The following is a 21,172-nucleotide window of genomic DNA, read 5'->3' as shown; positions in this document are numbered from 1 at the left end:
GCACAGGTGTGACAGGAGCCAATTCCTTATGTATGCCTGGCATTGGATCCACTCCCCAGCCAGACTCTGCTGCCCAATGGTGGCCTCTGAGCATTCATCTCCATGACCAGTTGTTACAAGACAACACTGCAACGTCTCATTCCCAAGGCAAACTTCACTTCTCTACAGAGTCTTTCTGTCCTGTCATTCGTGTGTCCGGTCAGTTCAACCCCTTCTGCAGCTGCACCTTCTTGCCCTCCATGCCCACGTCATTCCCCGGTCACAAATTACCAATGCTGAGAAGCTACAATTTGAATTTCCCTTTGACCAGGTGCTACATATTCCAGGAAATAAATTATGATGGGCTGAATTATATTGCAAATATTTCACTGTATATATGGAAAGTGCAGGAGAAGACAAGAGAGCAGAAGAAAAGGAGGCAAGATAAAAATATTCTGGATTCTTTCCTTCAAGTGGTAAATGTAGTAAATTTATGTTCTGAAGGAATGGACTAGTAAGTTTGTTCACAGCACTACAATTTTTTCTGTTGCTGCTTAGAAAACTTCAGTATCTGGTCACCAAGCTCATTCAGTCTCTTCTCCTCTCCACTTTTATTGCCTGAAGGAACAGAGGGTATTTTTGATCTCCCTTTTAAAAAGAATTTAAGTGTCTCCAGGGGCATTACTCTCTCTTGTCAACCTGACCATATTTGTTCCAAAGACATGCTAAATTTATCATGGTTGTATTAGAGACCAGTATTTTCCCCCATTATTATCTAAACACTTCATATTTTGCACAAAACTCATGTCAATGTTCACAAGGTTGGAATAATTAGCAATATATTCTCTGAAAAGGTACACAAAGAATCGTCCTGTCCCACAGTTAGAGGGAATATACATAAATGGACAAGAAACATAAATACAAATTTGCTCATTGTTGGGAGTAAATTAAGTCCTTTGGGAAATATACACATACGTTGAATACACTAGTTAAAGTCAGAAATATATTACAGGGCAAATTGTTGCAAGACTTCAGCTTCCAGTTAGATAAGAAACTGACCAGATGCATCTTCAGTGAAAACTTGGGAAAAAAATTCATCTCTGAGTCCTCTGCAACAGCTGACCTTTAACTACAGAAGAATAAAAATGTAGCTGTATAACAATTTGATGCAGACTGGGATTTCCTAGGTATCTTAAGTTATGTTTTCACAACTAAACCTTCCATGATCTTTTGAAATCCCAGCTGGTAACCAAGTGGAAAGCTACAAGTAAACTATACCTATACTATGCTTTGCTTTTGGAAGACAGTAGATATGGAACTATAGCAACATGCGATATCACCATGAGCTCTTAATGGAAAAAGAGAAGTATTTCAAAATAAACATCAGTCATATCTCATCTTAACAGTACAGATTTCCCACCACTTCATAACTTACAGCAAATACATTTCTTTCTTGCAAGAAAGTTTTTCATATGAAAAAAATACAATTAGAATAGCTGACTTCAATATTCACTTTTGAAAAAATAGCTCTCAACCTTCCACTACCAAAATTGAAATTGTGTTAAAATAACACATAAAAAAAATTTGTAAGCATCTCCAGCACAAAGTCATGTCTTGCAATGAAGAACTCATACTAGCACATGAACTAATCTTTTGTTTTTGTAACTCATCAACACAAGAAACATAAGGAAAAATACATTTGAAAGCTAAAATGGTGATTTTATAGAAGTGAGGACCACAAAGTGTAGTTGACTGAAGACAAGACTTTTGTACCAGGAGACTCACATTCAGATTCTCAAAACTCACATTCAGATTCCCAAAGCACTGATGATCTTTTCTGATAAGAAAATAACCACAACAGAATACTCAGTGAACTTAGCAACTAATGGAGAACCCGATGGGGGAAATCCTAAATACTTCTTCAGAAAAAAATAATATTTAAAAAGCTGATACATGACATTTAAGGATCTGAGTTCAGATGCAGCTTGGACCTTATCTTCAAGTCTTAAGGTCCGTTAACCCTCATTTAAGTACCCCACTAGGAGGAACTCTCCATAGAACTCATTGCAAATTAGTTTTTCACCATGTTTTTACACAGAACATAAAGGTGTAGCAAAAAAAAAAGGCCATGAACTTCAAACTGCAAGTCTTGCAGCTCCCCCTTAGTCTGAAGAAATCAATTCTGGATGTGTCCCTCTGTTTTCTCAGACCCATGGCAAGTTGCACATATTTTTCTCTTTTTTTTTTATAGATCCTCTTAAAATCAGCTCCTGAACATTTTTGTGAGAAACAGAATTATATGTGGGATGTACTGTGATGCTAAAACAGCTGCAATTGAGTTTCACTGTGACCACAAAATCCCTGTTGAGCTAGAGTAAAAATGGCCCACACCATGCCTTGTCAGTTTAAGTTTAAATATTTCGTGTAATGGATGCTGAATATAAAAATATAGGTACAAGTCCCAGTTAAGGCAGTTTTAGGATTTTGAGGAAAAGCTCATAATTGAATATGCAGAATGGGGATTTTCCTTATGAAATAAAAAACACAAGAGGAAATTTTATATCATCAATTGGATTTGTTTAAAATAATCTTGTTGCTTGTTTTCAATAGCTTTCCATAGTAAAAATACAAAATTCTGCCCAACCTTGAACCAAGAGAGAGTGAAGAAACAGCCTTGATCAACTGATTTTTCATTTCCTATATCTTTAAAAGTAATTAATACTTTTATACCAGGTTAATTTTTTTTAAAGGTATCTTAATTGTGGAGAACCACTTTCTTGGTTGTACATTCCATATTATGTTATGGTTTGTTATGGGTCTGACTTGCTGATTTGCACCAAGGTGGAAAGCATTCCTCGATGTGATGCTGCAAATTCAGTGAATGCACTACAAGATGGACAGAAATAAGAAGCTGATTCATCTGTCAGAAAGAGGACACTGCTTTAATAATAGACTGAATAAATGATATCCACAAACTTCATAAAAGTGTTTCTCAGAGGACAAGCTTGACAAAGCCTTGTAAATAATAAAAAACTTTGTTGCCTTGTATTTCTCAGCATGTTCCTATATTAAAAGGTGATATAACAGGAGCCAAAGCCCAAGATGTTTCCATCTTTTAAAAGGACTACCTATCAACCTCTTACAGGAGGTAATAAATATATTTATAAGCATGCTGGAGCTATATAATTTAGAACATATTTAGAGTACAGAGCAGTTAAGTGGTAACAGCAACCTCTACAAATGTATTGTATTCTATTTTGAAAACAGCATGCTTAACTATATATGTCTGAGGTACATTCAAAAAAACATTAATTATGAAAACCCTACTTTCAAAAAAATTCAATGTACTTGCAGCAGTGTCTGATTTTCTCAAACATTGTCAAAAATCATGGATTTACATTTAACAATATATAAATATATATTAATATTAATAAATCCTAAAGCTTCAGCCCTGAGGAACTGAGTCAATTACTGCAGTAACATGTCAACAGTTAGCAATATAGACAGCCAGTCCAACAATGTGCAATGTTACTGCAACCTTATGACAGCAAGAAAGAATTTGATAATAGATCCAACAAAGCTGAAATTTTATCAGAAGTCCTAATGCTACTAATTTCCAGCACTGCCTTCATAAAATAATCTAATTTTCTGTAAAATAACTCTCCTTATCAGTGGGCCTTTGCTTACACTGTAAGAGAACCACAATATTGACGCTACAAATTCCTTCAATATCTTTGGATGACAATGTATCTATGGACTTACCCATGATATCCTATATATGTGTCAGCACTGTTTCTCTGGTGGAAGAGTGCGTATCAGACCCAAACTTGCCACCTGACCCTTGACGTTTTTTGTGTAAGATCATTCACATATAGATTTTTAAATTAATCTAGCACTTACCCATCAGTAGACTGATAATTTTTGTCTCAGTTTGGATTCCCTTTTATTTACTACAGCACAGTACAGTTGGAATTAAAGTCATTAAAAGTCAGTTGCCTCTGAGTAAGTGAAAATATCAGTCCCTGAACACACTGATCTAAATAGAAAACATGAAAATGCTATGAATCGTAAGACCAAAAGGGGTGACCTTTATACACCAGTGTCACAGCCTTGAAGTTCCAAGCTTTCTTGGGGGACTCCATAGAAGATGACACATGAAAATTACCATGTGAACATAATAAAATACAGAGAAGAACAATTTCCTCTTCTCTCTGAAATTCATGGCTCTTCAAAAAAAAAGGATTTATCTTTTTTTCTGTAAAATTTTACATCTGACTATCCTAATGCAGACTGACTAGTCTAATGCATCTGAATTTATTCTGAATCTCAAAATACACAATAAAAATCTATCTATGACAACACAGACAGAATTCAACACACATGCATATCTAGGCATTGGCACACATCCACTATGTTAATACTTTTCAGTTTGAATTCTGCACAGGAGATTCAGGTAGAAACTACCATGAGTTTGAGTATCTTAATATATTAAAATACAAGGTAGTCAAATATCTTAACCCAGAAGTGCCTTGTTGGCATTGGTATATAGGAAGAACTGTTGATATCTTCTTCATACTTCCTGGGTCCTGCAAAGAGCAGTAATTTTCTCACACAGATAATTTATTGGCACCATCATGGCTGTGGCAGTCCCTGTTCAGCAGTAATGTAGACTTTTCCAGCACTCACATTATTCCTGTAGTTCATCCCTATAATTCTGTTCTTAAACCAGCCATGCAGTGGCCAAGAAGATACTTTTGAAGTGTGGTTATATTCAACATAATTGAGGTAATGCTTGGTAGAAATCGAAGAAATATGGATGAATCACAGAACTGAACAAATTATTTGTTAGCTAGCAGCTTGGTCCCAAGATAGACACACTGGATCATTAAAAATCAAACCTCTAGGCAAACATATCTGCTTTCCTAGAAATCTGTCTGAAAACAAGTCAAGCCTTTCCTTTTATCCCAGCTTTAAAACACTTACTACTAGAAAAGTTATTACAAAAGAGGACAAACGAATAAAACCAGTTTACTTCTGGGTAAAATGGGTAAAATGCAGTATGTGGTTATGTATTATAAGAACTAGTAATCTTTTTTTATAGCATCCTCCAAACTAGTGCTAGGTCCATTGAAGTTAATGTAGCAGACTGTTGTGCAAAATGGGGTTAAAACATCAACAGAGAAACAATAATATGTATGGTTCTAATTGTCTTTGACCACAGAAGTTATGAGAAATCAGAAATGAGAAAACTTACACATTCTTTTATCTGCTACCAGTGGGAAAAACAGATAGAAGTAGAAAATACGAAAATTTAAAAAAAGGAAACAGCTAAGGAAACTGCAGCCATTCTGTTACATGTCAAAGCAGAAAATAAGAATGTGAGAAAAGCTACTGAAATGTAGTATCTCCTTGAATTAAAATGTTCATTTGAAAGAAAAAAACCCTGCCTCAATTCTAAACTTTTTTTTTTAATTATTGAGGGGAAAAAAAGATGAGAAAAAAATTTGAAAGGAAAATGGAAGAGACCCCAATGCTAAAGACAGGGTTTAAGCCAAAACTTTTAAACTCAAGCTCAAATTAAAGCTTTTCCAAAGGAAATTACACCTTTGCCAGCTGTTCTTTCTAGCCTGAGCTAAAATGCTGAGGATGATCTAAAGAATATATAACTTAAGAAATATTTTATTTAACTCTGTGCCCCTGCATGAACTAAGCATACAGATAGATGCACTACATACCTCCTTTTAGGGGCATTTATAGCCTCTTCTAAACAGGTAACTTTTTAAGTCAAATCCATCTGGTGGTAGGTTAAACAAAACAAAAAGGTGTCCCTGCATCCAGCATGAAATGGTTTCCCTCACTGCAAAATGTTTTGAATACTAAAGCATAAATTGCTCAAAAATTACTGGACAATTAATTGAAAGAAATACCCAGCATGCTTCTAAGTACACAACATCATTTCTGGCTCAGTAATTCCCAGACACGAATACTCTCAGTAGCTGTATGTTTTCACTGTGTTCTTACAGATGTAAAATTTTCATACAATGAGCAAGAGCATATTCCTAGTTCAATGCAGCTTGTTCTCATATATTGAGTTTAAAATATTCACAGTGGCCAGTGCCTCTTAGGGGCAAAAAAGTGTGAGCTTGAAGTCTGGTCACAGTTGTGCTAAGTGTCTTACTTTCACTTTTAGCTTCCAACACCTACTTTCCTGCTATACTTATATTAAAATGACCTCAATACCACCCTATTCACTTAGGAGAGGAAAAAAGAAACTGAAAATTGTATAGAAATAACCATTGCAAAAATTATTTGCAGGCATTTTCATTTGATAGCTGTATTTTCCATCACTCTTTTTTTGTTGACAAGTTTCCTAGATTTTGATCTTGCATTGCAATGTTACTCTATCAGAAAAAGTTTATATTCTCCTAGCAGTTACCGTGGCATAATGCAGAATCATTTATGGGAGCGACTGTTGGATTGCAAAGTGTGCCCTTACTAGGAAAGGTGTTTGGTAGTCTGCTTGACTGTAAATCATTGTGTATGTGGTCAGGACTCCCAGACAACAGACTGAAATCTCCTTCCTTCCTTTTATCAGAATAGTAACATCTGCATTGCTGTTGATAAGCTGAATCAGCGTTTCTAGTATGTGCCCATATTTTCAGTGAAGAGACTTACAACTCTGGTGTTAGTATTCAAACTGGACTGAAGCCCAGCATAAAAATGTGCTGCTTAAGAAGATTACTCCGAAACTTTTGCGTGTGAGAATATATTTTTATGCTAGCTAGTCTCAAAAAGTCCAGTCTAATTGATATTCAAGAATACCTTATTTGTTTGCTACAAATGTATTTCCAGCCAGGATCAGCTTCCCAAAAGCATATTTCAAACCTTAAAGTAGAGGAACACTGCAATAGACAGTCTTTTCTGCATTTCTTTCTTCCAAAAGAGAGAATAAACTGAATTTTATGGTTGTCATTGTTCTCAGTGTAAGCTGCAGAATCATTAATGGCTTGTAGATAGAATTTTGTCATGCATAAACATTTTGTTTCAACAGGACCAGAAAAACAGAGATCTTAAACTGTCCAGAAAACTGGAAGATGTAGGAAAAAGATAGAGGCATACTCTCTAGTTCCTATTAATGTGCTTTACTACTTGCAACAACTGTATAGTCAGCATTATTTTTTCTAAACTACATTTATTTGGATTTAATTCTAATTCAGATGTGCTCTTAGAGGGGATTTTTGTTCTCCTTTTTCAACAAAAAAACCAGTGGTGTTCTTACAGCCACAGTTAACTTTTTACTGAAAAGGGATAAGGTCATAAGAACCTATGTGTCAAGGTCAAAAGAACAAAAGGTAAAGGGACTATCTTTATACAGGTACAGCTATTGTCCGACTCATGTGAAACATGTTATATCTCAGACTTGATGAATACTACAGTTTTAAACAGCACTCAGCTTAATGATCAAACACTAAATCATAAATCAAATTTTAGAAGCATTTTTTGACACTCTCTGGGCTTTTCTACTTTAAAAGTCTAGATAGATGTATTTTCATTTGCATTATCGGACTGAAACAATAAAGTCCCAAGCTAATAACATCATTTCCTCACAGGAAAACAACAATTTTATTAACTACACAAAACTGTAATCTGACCCCATAATTTATTTTTATTATTTTTATCTATAAGCATCTCAGCCTGTCACAGTCCTAAGTACAGACCTTTAAAAAACTTCTCTAATGCCTGTATTGAATGTTTTCTCTCTAAAAAAATGTGCTCTGATGCACATTACTATACCAGATGTCAGACTAATAAATATACTTGAGGTCTGCGTTTACTGAGTCAATGGCAAAGTGCTGGATTTCACACAAGGCTGCAAAGTTTTTAAATGGAAATATAAGAGATCAAAGAATGTACTTTCAGGTTTTTAGATTTTAAAAGGATTCAAGCAAAACAACATAGGATTTAAGAAAATATGGAAGCATAATTCTAGAATAGAAGGAAAAATATAAGTTTGAGCTATATTTTAATTTATCTGAATACATGTTGAATATATTACAACCTTTTTCATCTCACAAAAAGCAGAGTTAAACCATTTCAGAATAGATTGAATAAAAATGTTTTTTAAAGAACAATGGAAACATCTCTCTTGTAGATATAAGTGGAAAGAGTTTTATGAATTAATTAGTAAGTAACTCATTTTTGAACTATAAAACACTCATGGGCTCTCGTATAGGAAGCCAACAAACTAAAGAATGTCTTCCAAAAAACCTGCAGAATATAAAGGCTAATATTTTTTTTTCTGCTACTTCTCAGTTTAAGGAGACTAGCATCACTCTGTCAAACAATGAAAAGAAAAGAAAAAATAGAGGTCACTGCATTGTCATTCAGAAGCACGTGCAATAATTAATACTTGAGAAAGAAACTGAGCACAGAAGATCCGTCTGAAATATTGAGTTAGAAAGGTATTAAAAGAATTTTTTTATGTAAAAAACCAGAATGAAATAACTGATATTTAAGTTCACAGCTCTTGAAAATCTAAAATTGAGCTAAGACAAGTATTATGAAAACTAGTAGAAAGTAAAGACTATGTTGGCATTTTACACATTTTCAGGTAAACAATGTCTAAGGAAAATCAATTTTGGAGCAACAGATAATGTAGTCTTCCTGGGTAAAATCCTAAATATTAACCCAAATAAGCAATATTTTTTCTGATTTGCACAGGACACACAAAAAACTGTATTCTGTATTGTTTATTTGAAAAGAGATGCTTCAAATTTTTTTTCTAGAAGAAGGGAACTCCTATCACTAAGGTGTGGATCTTCAAATTGTAATTGATGCTTGTTTACAATCACTTTATCATATATTATTGCCTGAAGACCTTCACGTCCACATTCAAGGACTTCTTTCTCAGGATTGTACGGCTGACCACCATCATTTTTCCCCAATATGGAATTTGAAGAAGAAAGAGAAGTAAGGGGAGAGAGTAAGCAAGAGGTTTGGTTAAGAGGTCTGTGTAAGGCAAAGAAAAAGATAATTCAAAGATTTAACCCTATCACGTCTCTACAGACAGAAGAACCAATGAGGTTTAACTTTGCTGCCAGCTGCCATTGGCTTTACGGGTTAGACCACACAACCATACCTCTGAGTGCTGCATGGGCAGGCAAAATCTTAACAGGTAAAATACAGGACAGAAAAAAGTGAAAGCTCCCAAAACACAGGCAATAGATTATCCATATGCAATTTTCCATCAAAATATGGCATCTGATTTCCTTTAGTGACAAAGTAACTCAGCTAGTTGATCAAGGGAAGCCAGCTGATGTAATCTTTTTGCATTTCAGTTAAGCTTTCGATACTTTCTCTCCCAATATCCTTCTGGACAAACTGTCCAGCACACAGATGGATAAATGCATCATGTGCTGGGTAAGCAGCTGGCTCACAGGTCAGGCACAAAGGATTACAGTGGATGGGGTGACACCGGACTGGTGACCTGTCACTGGGGGACTTCCACAGTGCTCCATTCTTGGCCCTCTGCTCTTCAACCTCTTTATAATGACCTGGACACAGGACTGAAAGAGATACTAGTAAGTTCACAGATGATACAAAACTGGGAGGAGCTGTCAACTCCCTTGAAGGCAGGGAGGCCCTTCAGAGAGATCTCAACAAATTAGGGGTCTGAGCAATCACCAACCACACGATGTTCAACAAGGGAAAGTGCTGGATTCTGCACCTGGGATGGGGCAACCCTGAATGTACAGACAAACTGGGGAGTGAGATGTTGGAAAGAGTACCATAGAAAGGAGGTCAGGGATCCTGGTCTCTGGCAAGTTGAACGTGAGTCAGCACTGCCCTGGCAGCCAGGAGAGCCACCCGTGTCCTGGGGGGCATCAGGCACAGCATCACCAGCCGGGCAAGGGAGGGAATTGTCCCGCTCTGCTCTGCACTGGGGCAGCCTCACCTCGAGTGCTGGGGGCAGGTCTGGGTGCCACGACACAGAAAAGCCACTGAGCTGTTAGAGAGTGTCCAAAGGAGGGCACGAGGATGGTGAAGGGCCTTGAGGAGAAGCCGTGTGAGGAGTGGCTGAGGTCACTTGGTCTGTTCAGCCTGGAGAAGAGGAGACTGAGGGGAGACCTCACTGCAGTTACAACTTCCTTGTGAGGGGAAGAGGAGGGGCAGGCACTGATCTCTCCTCTGTGGTGACAGTGACAGGACCCAAGGGAATGGCCTGAAGCTGTGTCAGGGGCGGTTTAGGCTGGATATCAGGAAAAGGTTCTTCACCCAGAAGGTGGTTGGGCACTGGAACAGCTCCCCAGGGAAGTGGTCACAGCATCAGCCTGACAGAGTTCAAGAACTGTTTGGACAACACTGTCAGGTACATGGTGTTACTCTTGGGGATGGTCCTATGCAGGACCAGGAGTTGGACTCGATGATCCTGATGGGTCCAACCTTGTCATGTTCTGTGATTCTGTGATTAATATTTTTAGTGGATTTAGTGCAGTACTTGAGGCAACTAAGTTCAAACAGGAATTCAAACATTTTCATTCTTGTTCTTGCATTCCACACCAGATTTTCAGAAGCAAGAATTCAGTATTATAAAAACACAAAACTGATTTCATAGTCTTACTATGTCCCAAATAAATATTTTCTCTACGTATTGGACTCACTCTTACCATCTTGTTTTTCTCCTAAATGTCCAGGCACGTTTACTACTTCAGGTTTTTAAGAATGCATTTCTTTCTGAGTCTGAATTTCTTACATGAAAGGTGGTACAAATTTGTTTCAATAAGTACAAAATTCAATTTAATTTAAGAAATTACTCACTTTGTGTTTTCCAATGTTATTCAATGTACCTTGGACAAGTCCCAGAAGTGCAAGCCCCTAAAAGCTACTTAAGCCTATAACTCCCCCTGAAATCAAGCTTGAGACCTGCTCATCAGTGGGATCAAGCTCTTAAACTGTTAGTCTCTTTTATTTAATTTGTAAGTAAATTGTGCCAGGTCATGGAAGAAGTATAAATAATTACAGAAAATGGGAAGATGAATCATATATGACTATTTAAGAATATAAATTGATATTTAAAAAAATAAAGCACACACTTTGAAAACATTTTTAGGGATGTAACCTCTTTGAAACCAATGGAACTAAATCACATTAATAAACTGAGACAGAAGCTTACACAATTCCTGAATTAGTCTTGCAGGAGTGACTGTTCTCTTTGACAAATTAAACTTTATGTAACTCCTCAAGTATCAAAGCCCTATGAAATTATACTGGCAGGTAATCTGAAGAGGGGAAAAAATAATTTGTCACTAGTTATTTTTGCTTATCTTCATCAACATATTAAAGACAGGCATGCTTTCACACAATTTCATAATAACATGTTGTCTTATTCCTAACACAAATTTTAACAAGAAAAACTGATGTTATTTTCAGTATATCACAGCCACACAAGAATAGATCACACCAAAGATGACGTAAAACATAATCAACTGCAGTCAGGAGGCAGCCAGTGGGGGGAACAAAATACGACAGATCTTGGAACATGTTCTAGAGTCAAAATTATGGATAAGCCTTCTCCAATCAGCCAAATCATTCAGTTCATTACCTAGATAATCCCAGGGCTTTGGCCGGCCAACCACTTGCTGGATTTTTAGAGTTGCTCTTTCAGAGCTCCTTATGAGGGAGACAAAATTGATGAATTATGTAAAAATAAACCAAATTTCATAAAGCAGATTTTTTGTTTGTTGTAGCAAAACTGTGGACCATAGAGCTATATTTTTAAACGCAACTCAGTTATATACTCTGTCGGAAGTCATGTCCTTGAAAAGTCTTAAAAATCAATGGGAACAAGGTCCCCTGACACCTTTATGGAAGCTGTTCCTCTTTTTATTCAAGTGCTTTGCCACACTACTTTTCTTATTCCTGTATTTCTCTTTAATGTTCAGTTTACTTTCACTGTCTCTTTTATGGTTGAGATCCTGTTGTCCTAGCTGTTCCTGTGTGTTCATGAATAAACTGTGAAAACACAGATCTTAAATGATCACTGTTAATGACTCTTTCAATGAACATGTTTTAAGTGCCTCAAAAGCCACACTACCACATGACAAATACTTATATATGTTTTTCCTAATGGGCTCCAGTCCTAGGTTTGATCCAGGACATACTTCCAAATGTATGTGCTGCTATTTTAAACCAGGAGGCAGTTGCTTACAGGATAGCAGACAGCAGCTATCAGAACAATTAACTCTGGCCATTAAAAGAATTCCTTACATCACAATAGCACTAAAAAATTAAGAAACACAGAATAAAGAGCCTATCACAGCTACCATGGTATTCTTTCCTATCCAGATTAACATTTTGGTTTTGTGTAACACTTGTCTACCTGTCTTTCATAGTGCAGGTCACTATATTTTAAAAGCTGGTTTTTTTCCAGGAGCTAATTGAGCTTTGTCTATGTGAGTGAGCTGGTACCTGACACTGACAGCCTGCAGAAGGCAATTTCTCCAATTTCTTGAAAAGTCTAAGGAATCAGACATGACAAACTGCAGCCTGGAATATCTGGCAGCAAGCCTATTAGTGCTGAAAAGGAGCACGAATTACTTATATAACATACACTCTCTTCATTTCTGTCATGGAACTCACTGTCCTGAAACAAAAGTTGAAGGTTTACTTTCTTCCCCCTTCACAACCTGTCGGAGGTTTTAAAAGTTAAATATATCATTTATTCTATATGAGATATAATTACTAATATTCCTACTGCTTCTTGAAGTAAGCTTCCTTTTCATTTGTTAATTTCCTCAGGATGGAACCTCAGACCCTCATTAGACACACTTCATCTCAGCAACTGTTGCGCATTTCATGTGCAAGATTGTGAAGGAAGCAGAAAACAGTTCTATTTCTTTCTGCAAGGCACTGTCTTTAGTTCAATTTTTGTCTCTGGATGTATACAGCTCTTTAGTGACAGGAATGAGACTGCACTTTCATTCAAAACTACTATAAACTGGCTCAGGCTACAAAAAAATCCAGCCAAACTGGTGCAAGCCAAGAAATTATATACTGGGAGGTCTGTGCTAGAAAATTGTTTCATTTTCTTAGAAAAAGCTTTTCTCAGAAGCAGTTGACAACCTACTGATATATTCAAACTATGCATACAGAGGACTACAACCCAAGCTGCATGCCAGTGGCAGTAGAGTGGTTTCATTAAAAAAAAAGCTAAGGCATTTCCAAGGCACTCTGAGTGTCATTCATGCTCTAAGGTTAGCCTCTCCCATGACTAAAGTGTAAGTCTGTAAAGTTCCATGGGCATTAAGGACCAGTTCTGGCTTTATGAGAATAAGGAGACCTTAAAGTACTGACTGGACTGATTTGGAAGACATCACTATTCTGTAAAGTATTTAAATAAAGGTTCAGTTCCTTTTGAATTAATTCTAGTGCCTTATAGCTTTGTTGAGGTAAGGCCAAAGAGCACTTTAAGAGCCCTCAAAGATTTATGCAAAACATGAGTTAATCTCACAATATAACAAGAAGCTTAGTTACACATGAAGTATTTACAGATTATTTCGCAAGCTTTAAGACTTTCACCTTTAAACTTGTCAGTCCAGCATTTCAAAGATGTGTTCCAAGATTCTTCATAAAGCTGAAGTAAAGAAGGCTAGATAATGACTACATAATCCACCTTAAATATATACACCTTCAGGGGAAATGGATGGAGATTTTCATCTTGAAGTATGAATGTAACTTTACTCACCCATTGCTTTTTCTAAAGAGAGAAAGAATGAGTAGAACTTAAGAATTCCTCTTCCATGGGGAAAATTGAGAGGGGAAATACTAGAAAGCCTTACAGACACATTCAAATGAGTTCTGTAGCATCACACTGTCTACTATAAATTCTTTAAGGATCCATGTCCATATTTACCCCTCCCTAACACAATCTTTGTAATCTTTAATAACCCATCTGCCAGATTTTCACTCCAAATCTGATAGTTAGCTGGAATCGGTAACCAGACAGAACAGGTGGGAGTGTTGTGGTTTAACCTCAGCTGGTAACTAGGCACCATACAACCGCTCGATCACACCCCGCAGCTGGGATGGGTGAGAGAATTGGAGGGGAAAAGTGAGAAAACTCATGGGTTGAGATAAAACAGTTTAAAAGGGAAAGCAAAATCTGCACACACAAGCAAAGCAAGATAAGGAATTCATTCACTTGGCAGGCAGGTGTTCATCCCTCTTCAGGAGAGCAGGGCCCTATCACACATAACAGTTACTTTAGAAGCCAAATGCCATAACTCCTAATGTCCCCCCTTCCTTCTTTTTCCCCTGGATTTATATGTTGAGCACGATGCCACATGGTATAGAATATCCCTTGGATCAGTTGGGGTCAGCTGTCCTGGCTGTCTATTGTCAAAAGCAACACAGGCTGACTGCTCTGGTGGTGTGGTGGGCACGATCTTTGGAGAACAGTGAGTCAGCCAAGAAAGAAAGAGAGGTAGAAAGAGAAAATGAAAGGCAAAGAAGGCAACCCTCCAAAGTCAGAGTAACAAACACCTGGACTGGATGAACCACAAAGACCAGTAAAGGCTGGGGCCTGTGCAGCTGGGGAGCAGCCTTGCTGCCAGGTGCCTGGGGGTCCCAGTGGACAACAAGCTGAGGGTTCAGGAGTCCACAAGGACTGGTTAATTTTCAAGAAATGACTTTGAGAAGCTCAGGAGCAGGGAATTCCCCTGTGTAGAAGGTGAAGCAAGCAGGCCTGATGGCCAGCTTTGCTGAACAGGACAATCCTTGAAGAGCTCCAGAGGAAAAAATTATATGGCCTCTGGAAGCAAGGTCAGGCTTTGCAGGAATATGACAAAGCTGTGGATCATATAAATGGGAAGAAGACACAAAAGGCCAAAGCTCAATTAGAGTTGTAAGTGGCCAATCTTTTGTCTAACAACAGGAAGAGTTTTTTCAGTATGGTAATACCAAAAGGAGTTCTAAAGAAAAGTTTGGAGCTTTTTGACGATCGTTACCTGACACAGAGGGATGAAAGTTCATAGAATCACACATTCATAGGTGGCTTGGGTGGGAAGGGACCTTAAAGATCATCTAGTTCCAAGCCCTCTGCCACCTTTCACTAGACCAGGTTGCCCAGAGCTCTCCATCCAGCCTGGCCTTGAACACTTTCTGGGATGGGGCATCCACAACTTCTCTGGGCAACCTTTTCAAGTGTCTCACCACACTCACTGTAAATTTTCTTCTTGATATCTGATCTAAACTCACCCTCTTTCAGTTTAAAGCTATTCCCTTTTGTCCTATCACTATCTGTCCTTGACAAAAGTCCCTCTTCAGCTGTCTTGTAGGCCCCCTTTAGGTACTGGAAGGTGCTACGAGGTACCCCTGGACCCTTTTCTTCTCCAGGCCTGTCTTCATAGGAAAGATGTTCAAAAAAGAAGGAAAACAAAAAACCCAAAGAAACCAACCAAGCAAGCAAAAACACACACACAAAAAAATTACAAAAAAATAAACCAAAAAAACCCAGAAGTCTAGTGATTCAGAGATTTTCTTGGCTCAGTCTTCAATAATGCTGGTGAACAGTGGACTGGATGATCTTTAAGGTCTCTTCCAATCCAAACTATTCTACAGTCCTGGGAGTCTATAATTCTATATTCAACTTATAGAGTGATTTCGATAAACTAATAGCCCTCTTGGAATAGATTACAATTCATTTAAAACTAGAAGTCAGGTAGGACTCAGAAAATAAAACTGGTTAGAAAAAAAAGAGGAAAATTGTTAATTATTTATAGCATCCATAAAACTAGTTCTTGTATTCTCACTCGGTACTCTACAGTTTTCAAATTTACTTTTTAAGTGAATTCTTCAACATGTAAGATTGAACACTATCTTAAAAAACAGTATTATTTTAGATTCCTGAAATTAATTTGCATTCTAAGTATGCATCAGTGGGCTTTTGGTCAGCATAAAACATGGATTTCCATGTATAAAACATACATTAAGTCATGTATTCATTGCAACAGATTCACTTTATATTTAAGTAGATACAGTCAACAGTGCCCATTGTTAAAGAGCATGTGAGTTACACTGAAAGACGTCAGAAAGCCAAACAGAATATAGAGGATACTTGTTCACAAAAATCATTCAGTTACACCAGCGCTTTAGAAATTACAAATATAAAAGATTTCACAAATTAACCTTCAAAATTAGAATAGGATATATCTTTCTTTCATTTGCCCTTCTCCTGCCTCATAAAGGAATAGACTAACATTTTTTATTAAGTCCTTGTTTAATTAGGGTAATTTCCAATTTTGTGGTAGGATAGCTTTGTATGTCAAAGAATGTAGTGAATGGAGTTACATGCAGCTGATGGCCAGTCCCTTGCAATGTTCACCAGGGCTGTTTTGGGGCCAGACCTGTTTAATATCTTTATCAACAACCTGGACAGTGGGATTGAGCATCTCCTCAGCAAGTTTGCAGATGACACCAAGCCGGGTGGGAGTGCTGATGTACTGGAGGGTACATAGGCTCTTCAGAGGGATCTGGACAGGCTGGATTCATGGGTCGAGGCCAGCTGTGTGAGATTCAACATGGCCAAGTACCAGGTCCTGCCCTTGGGTCATAAAAAGCCCATGCAGATCTGCAGGCCGGGGGCAGTGGTCCAGCAGAAAACAACCGGGGGCGCCGGTCGACAGCGGATGAACAAAAGCCAGTGTGTGCCCAGGTGGCCAAGAAGGCCAATGGCATCCTGGCCTGTACCAGCAATAGTGTGGCCAGCAGGACCAGGGCACTGATTGTCCCGCTGTACTTGGCAGTGGTGAGGCTGCACCTTAGTCCTATGTCCAGTTCTGGGCCCCTCACTACAAGAAGGAAATTGAGGTGCTGGAGTGTGGCCAGAGAAGGGAAACAGAGCCTGTGAAGGATCTGGAGCACAGATCTTATGAGAAGCAGCTGAGGGAGCTGGAGTTCAGTCTGGAGAAAAGGAGGCTCAGGGGAGACCTTATGACTGAAAGTGAGGTTGTAGAGAAGCGAGGGTCAGTCTTTTCTCCCCAGGAACAAGTGATAGGACAAGAGGACATGGCCTCAAGTTGCACAAGGGAAGGTTTAAATTGAATATTAGGAAAAATTGCTTCACCAGAAGGATGGTCAAGCACTGGAACAGGCTGCCCGGGGAAGTGACTGAGTCACCATCCCTGACGGTATTTGAAAGAGGCGTAAATGTGGTACTTAGGGACATGTTTTAGTGGTGCTAGGTTTGGTTCAATGATCTTAAATGTCTTTTGCAACTCAAATAATTATATGATTCTTCAATGCCAGAATGCTCTTCTGGAACTGAATAGGGTAGGGATAAATGAAATCAACCATGCCCTTTTTTAGAATTGTCCTTATAGAGCAAAGGCAATTGACTAGTCTTAAATATAAGTTTTTTTAACCTTTTATGTCTTCACATTTGTCTTCAACAGACAATTTAAATTTAATTTAATTTAAATTTAATTTTAAAGGAGTATTTGGCTTGACCACTAAATTAAGATAATTTTGCCAAATGTATTGCCATGTGTATGACAAAATTGAAACATTGATATTTTGGCAATTTTCTGGATGTTTATTTCATGTAAATATAAGTGAAAAAATCCTACCTAACGACCATCATTTGCCTAGGCAGATGTGTCATTCTGCCCTTTAAAATCCCAGAAAGCAACCATCTGGCCTAAAATCCATGTTGCTTTGACTTTAAATTTGTTTTAGCTTTTTAAACACAACTGTCTTGAAGTTATCCCTAGTGACAGATCAAGTTGCACTTTTTTTCAGTCTTTTGTTCAGAAAAAGCTTAACAGTATAAATCTGATTATGAGAAGAACTTCAAAGTAGGGTGCAAATCCTATTAAATACCAAACACTAACACATTTCCTCCAATTGCAGGGAACTCAAAATCAAATCCCATCAGGTGAAGATGTGATTCTCCCATTAATACCCATTCCCTCATCCTCTTCCCTCAAAACCACAGGAATGAGTTAAAAGAAGGTGCAATCTTATCAGAAGTTAATGCTGGTGGTTTTTTCTTAATTGGGTTGAAGAGAAAGAAAGTGAATATTTCATTTAGGATCTCCTCAAAAGGTAATGCTGTTGGTTTTTTCTTAATTGATTGAAGAGAAAGAAAGTGAATATTTCAGTTAGGATCTCCTCAAAAAGTAATCTAACTATTCATTAGAAATTTAATTTTTCTTTCTGGCCTGCAATCCAACATCATAATAAAGTTAGGAATTTACCATATTTGATCAGGACAGCTGTGGTAACATGACAGCTCAGACTTATCACTAAAATTTCTTAATCATTTCATGGTAAAACCAAAAATGTTAGAATTATGCCATTATTCAAAGCAAACAGATATATTCATTTGTTCTCTTTAGACTTATGTCTTTCCTCATTTGTATAATTGGACAGTAAATACCAAATGCAGAAAAAAACTCATTTGTCAGGCAGCATAACAGATTGGGCTAACTTGTCACAAATTTACTATATTTCTGAATATCTTGTCATGTGGAAATTTAGGTCAGTGAACTACAGGAAAATTCAGCAATAGTATCAATGCTATTATTCCAATATCAAGGTATTAAACATATGTACCAACAGTAACAATTCCTTCCTGAAATTTAATGGTTCAATTGCCATAAGCTCCTTTCCATATATTTGGTACAGTAACTGACTGTACAAACTCACTTTTTAGAGCAATAAACCATATTGTCTCTGTTGCAAAATCCATTGTTCTTCTGTTCTTGGCAAGTTAAACCAAAATGAAATTTTTAAGAAGGTATTTGTTTTGAAAGAACATATTAAGCTTAAAACTGTGTCGATATTTATATTGATATTATATTGATAGTTTTTATTACAGTGTAAGTTCATATTCTGAAAAAAAAAAAAAATTAAAAACCTGCAAGAAAGAAAATAAACATGCAATACTTCTCCTAGGTGTCTAAGACATTTTCCAAGGCAGTAAATAAACCAGTGTTACTCAAAGAGTAATTAAAGTGTTACTTGTATTTATAGCAAACTGTCCACTGTAAAAAAATAGCAAATCCCCAAAAATAATATAAAAAAGAAACAACTATTCATTATTTTCAATATCTGGTGGGCAGGTTGTCAAGGTATCCAGGCAATTCAAAAGATGCTAAATGATACATTAGTAGAATTTTAATTGTATTGGGAAGAAGACACCCAGATGCTTTTAGAAAGCAATGCCTAAATACCATGACAAATTGACTCAGCATGACTATTATGAGAGGTATGATATATAATTCTAAACTGAAAGACAGCTATACATTTGACTGAAATTAGCAAGAATTTCCTTTTTTAGGAAACTTTTCTGTAATTATCACTCATAATATCCTTAAACTTCTTTCCTTTGTGTTTTAATTTCCAAAGTTAATTTCCATCACACATTCCCAGTCAGACCCTGCTTCACTGCAGCTTCTGGGGTGTCTGCCCCTCTATAAAACTGGGAGACAGTTTTATAGAGACAGACTGGACCTTTTTGACAGGCAGATCCAGAAAAGGGAAGCAGACGAAGCAGCTGCTGAGAGGACAAGCAATGATGGTGACCATATGGCTGTGGATGAGAAAGGACTGCTGGTGATTTGGTGTTATTTCTCTAGAAAATATTTAACTCAGCCTCCTGAAATCCTCGTGACCATGTGTCTATGATGGGAGAATTACTAAAGGAGAACGTTGACATTAGGATAAAGCCTGCAGTGGAAGGAGAGTAACCACAGCATCAACACCAGCTCTGTTCAGCTGTTGAATAGGCATAAGCAGTTTGGGGGGCTGAGAAAGAAGAGTTCATGTAAGCTGTAAGAGTTAGGCGTATGAAACAAATTGGGGGAAATAACCTCCATTAACACAGAAGAATTAAATGGCAATCAATAGGAAAAGAGATGCAACATAAAAGAATTACTTCTTGGATCCAGAGCAAGCAGCACAGCAGACCAGCAGCAGCAGCAGTGTTTGAGATAGAGAGCAGCACTGTCGCGATGGAGGGAAAACCCAGACGCTCAATATGAGTGATCAGCAGGAATTCATTTATTGATCGTACAAAAGCTTCTTATATACTAACAATAATAGGCTCATGCATATTCGTAAAGGCGCATTCTAAGTGGTTCATGTCGTCTTAGCTGATTTCTAACTGCTCCCTTAGTTCCCCTTCTGTGGTCAGCAGTTCTCCTTTTTCTCAGGCCTTCCTGACCACAGGCATCTATTGTTTTGCTGCCAAAGACTATCCTTGCTAAGTCTGCAATAAAACCCATAGCTCAGCAATAAGAACTCAATGGTGGTTCAGTTGTTGAGCAAGATACGTGCAATATTCTGCAACTTCAATTGTTACACAAGATGCGTGCGGTGTTCTGCAAGATCTTGCTCAGTAAACTGCAAAGGGTCTATGTGCCCTTTCTCACGTAACCAATTTCCCACAATTCCCCCATTTTTATTAATTTGCGCAATCAAAACTCCCTGAGTTAACTGTTCTATGCATTTAGCTAAGCAAGAAAACATAATGCATGCTCCAAGCAATAGTAAAAGTATAATGCCTACCCATCTGAGGCCTTCCTTTATGAGGCTTACGGCCCAAACTCCGAGTCCCCCAAAAGTCCCTTGGAACCATCCATCGAAAGGACTGTCTTGAACTGTGAGCTTTTTGGTATGTTCAGTGAGCCATTGGAGCTGGGAGTGTATGGATTGACTGTGATCTGATAAGTTAAAGCAGCACATTCCTTCTACATCTTTGCACCCGTGACCTTGTGCTAGCAGTAAAAAATCAATGGCTGCACGATTTTGCAGTAATGCGTGGCGCAAGCTATCCACGTCTGCAATAAGCTCACCTATCAGGTGTGAGGTGACATTTGCTTGCTTGCCTGTCCAGCATGCTAACCTTCTAAGCTGAGTGAGGGCGTGTGCTGATGCGGTTCCTGGGGCTAGGAGAGAGGCAAAAAAGACAGCAGGGGGTTTCCATAACTCTACATTGTCTTTGCAATCAGGGCCTAACTGACAAATGCTTCGTCGTGATCGTGATCGTTTGTGCGTGATGTGTAGTAGTTGCTGAATGCTAGGGGCAAACATTGTTAGTTTCCCAAAATAACACGGTCCTCCCATTGGTTTAGAAGGCACTCCTGGCCATGCTCTGTCTCCACAAATGAGGAAAGTTCCTAAGGGTAACGCC

At 37.8% G+C, this 21,172-nt stretch overlaps 1 long non-coding RNA gene across 2 annotated transcripts in view; it reads left to right on the top strand.

Annotated features, from left to right (window-relative positions):
* The window catches only part of LOC116438256, an 85,743-nt gene that overhangs the window by 47,959 nt on the left and 16,612 nt on the right, over nt 1-21,172 (top strand). The window lies entirely within an intron of this gene.

This window comes from Corvus moneduloides, chromosome Z, assembly GCF_009650955.1.
Source record: "Corvus moneduloides isolate bCorMon1 chromosome Z, bCorMon1.pri, whole genome shotgun sequence".
Lineage (NCBI taxonomy): Eukaryota > Metazoa > Chordata > Aves > Passeriformes > Corvidae > Corvus > Corvus moneduloides.
The sequence above is the reverse complement of the archived record's forward strand: the minus strand, read 5'-3'. Positions and strand labels throughout refer to the sequence as shown.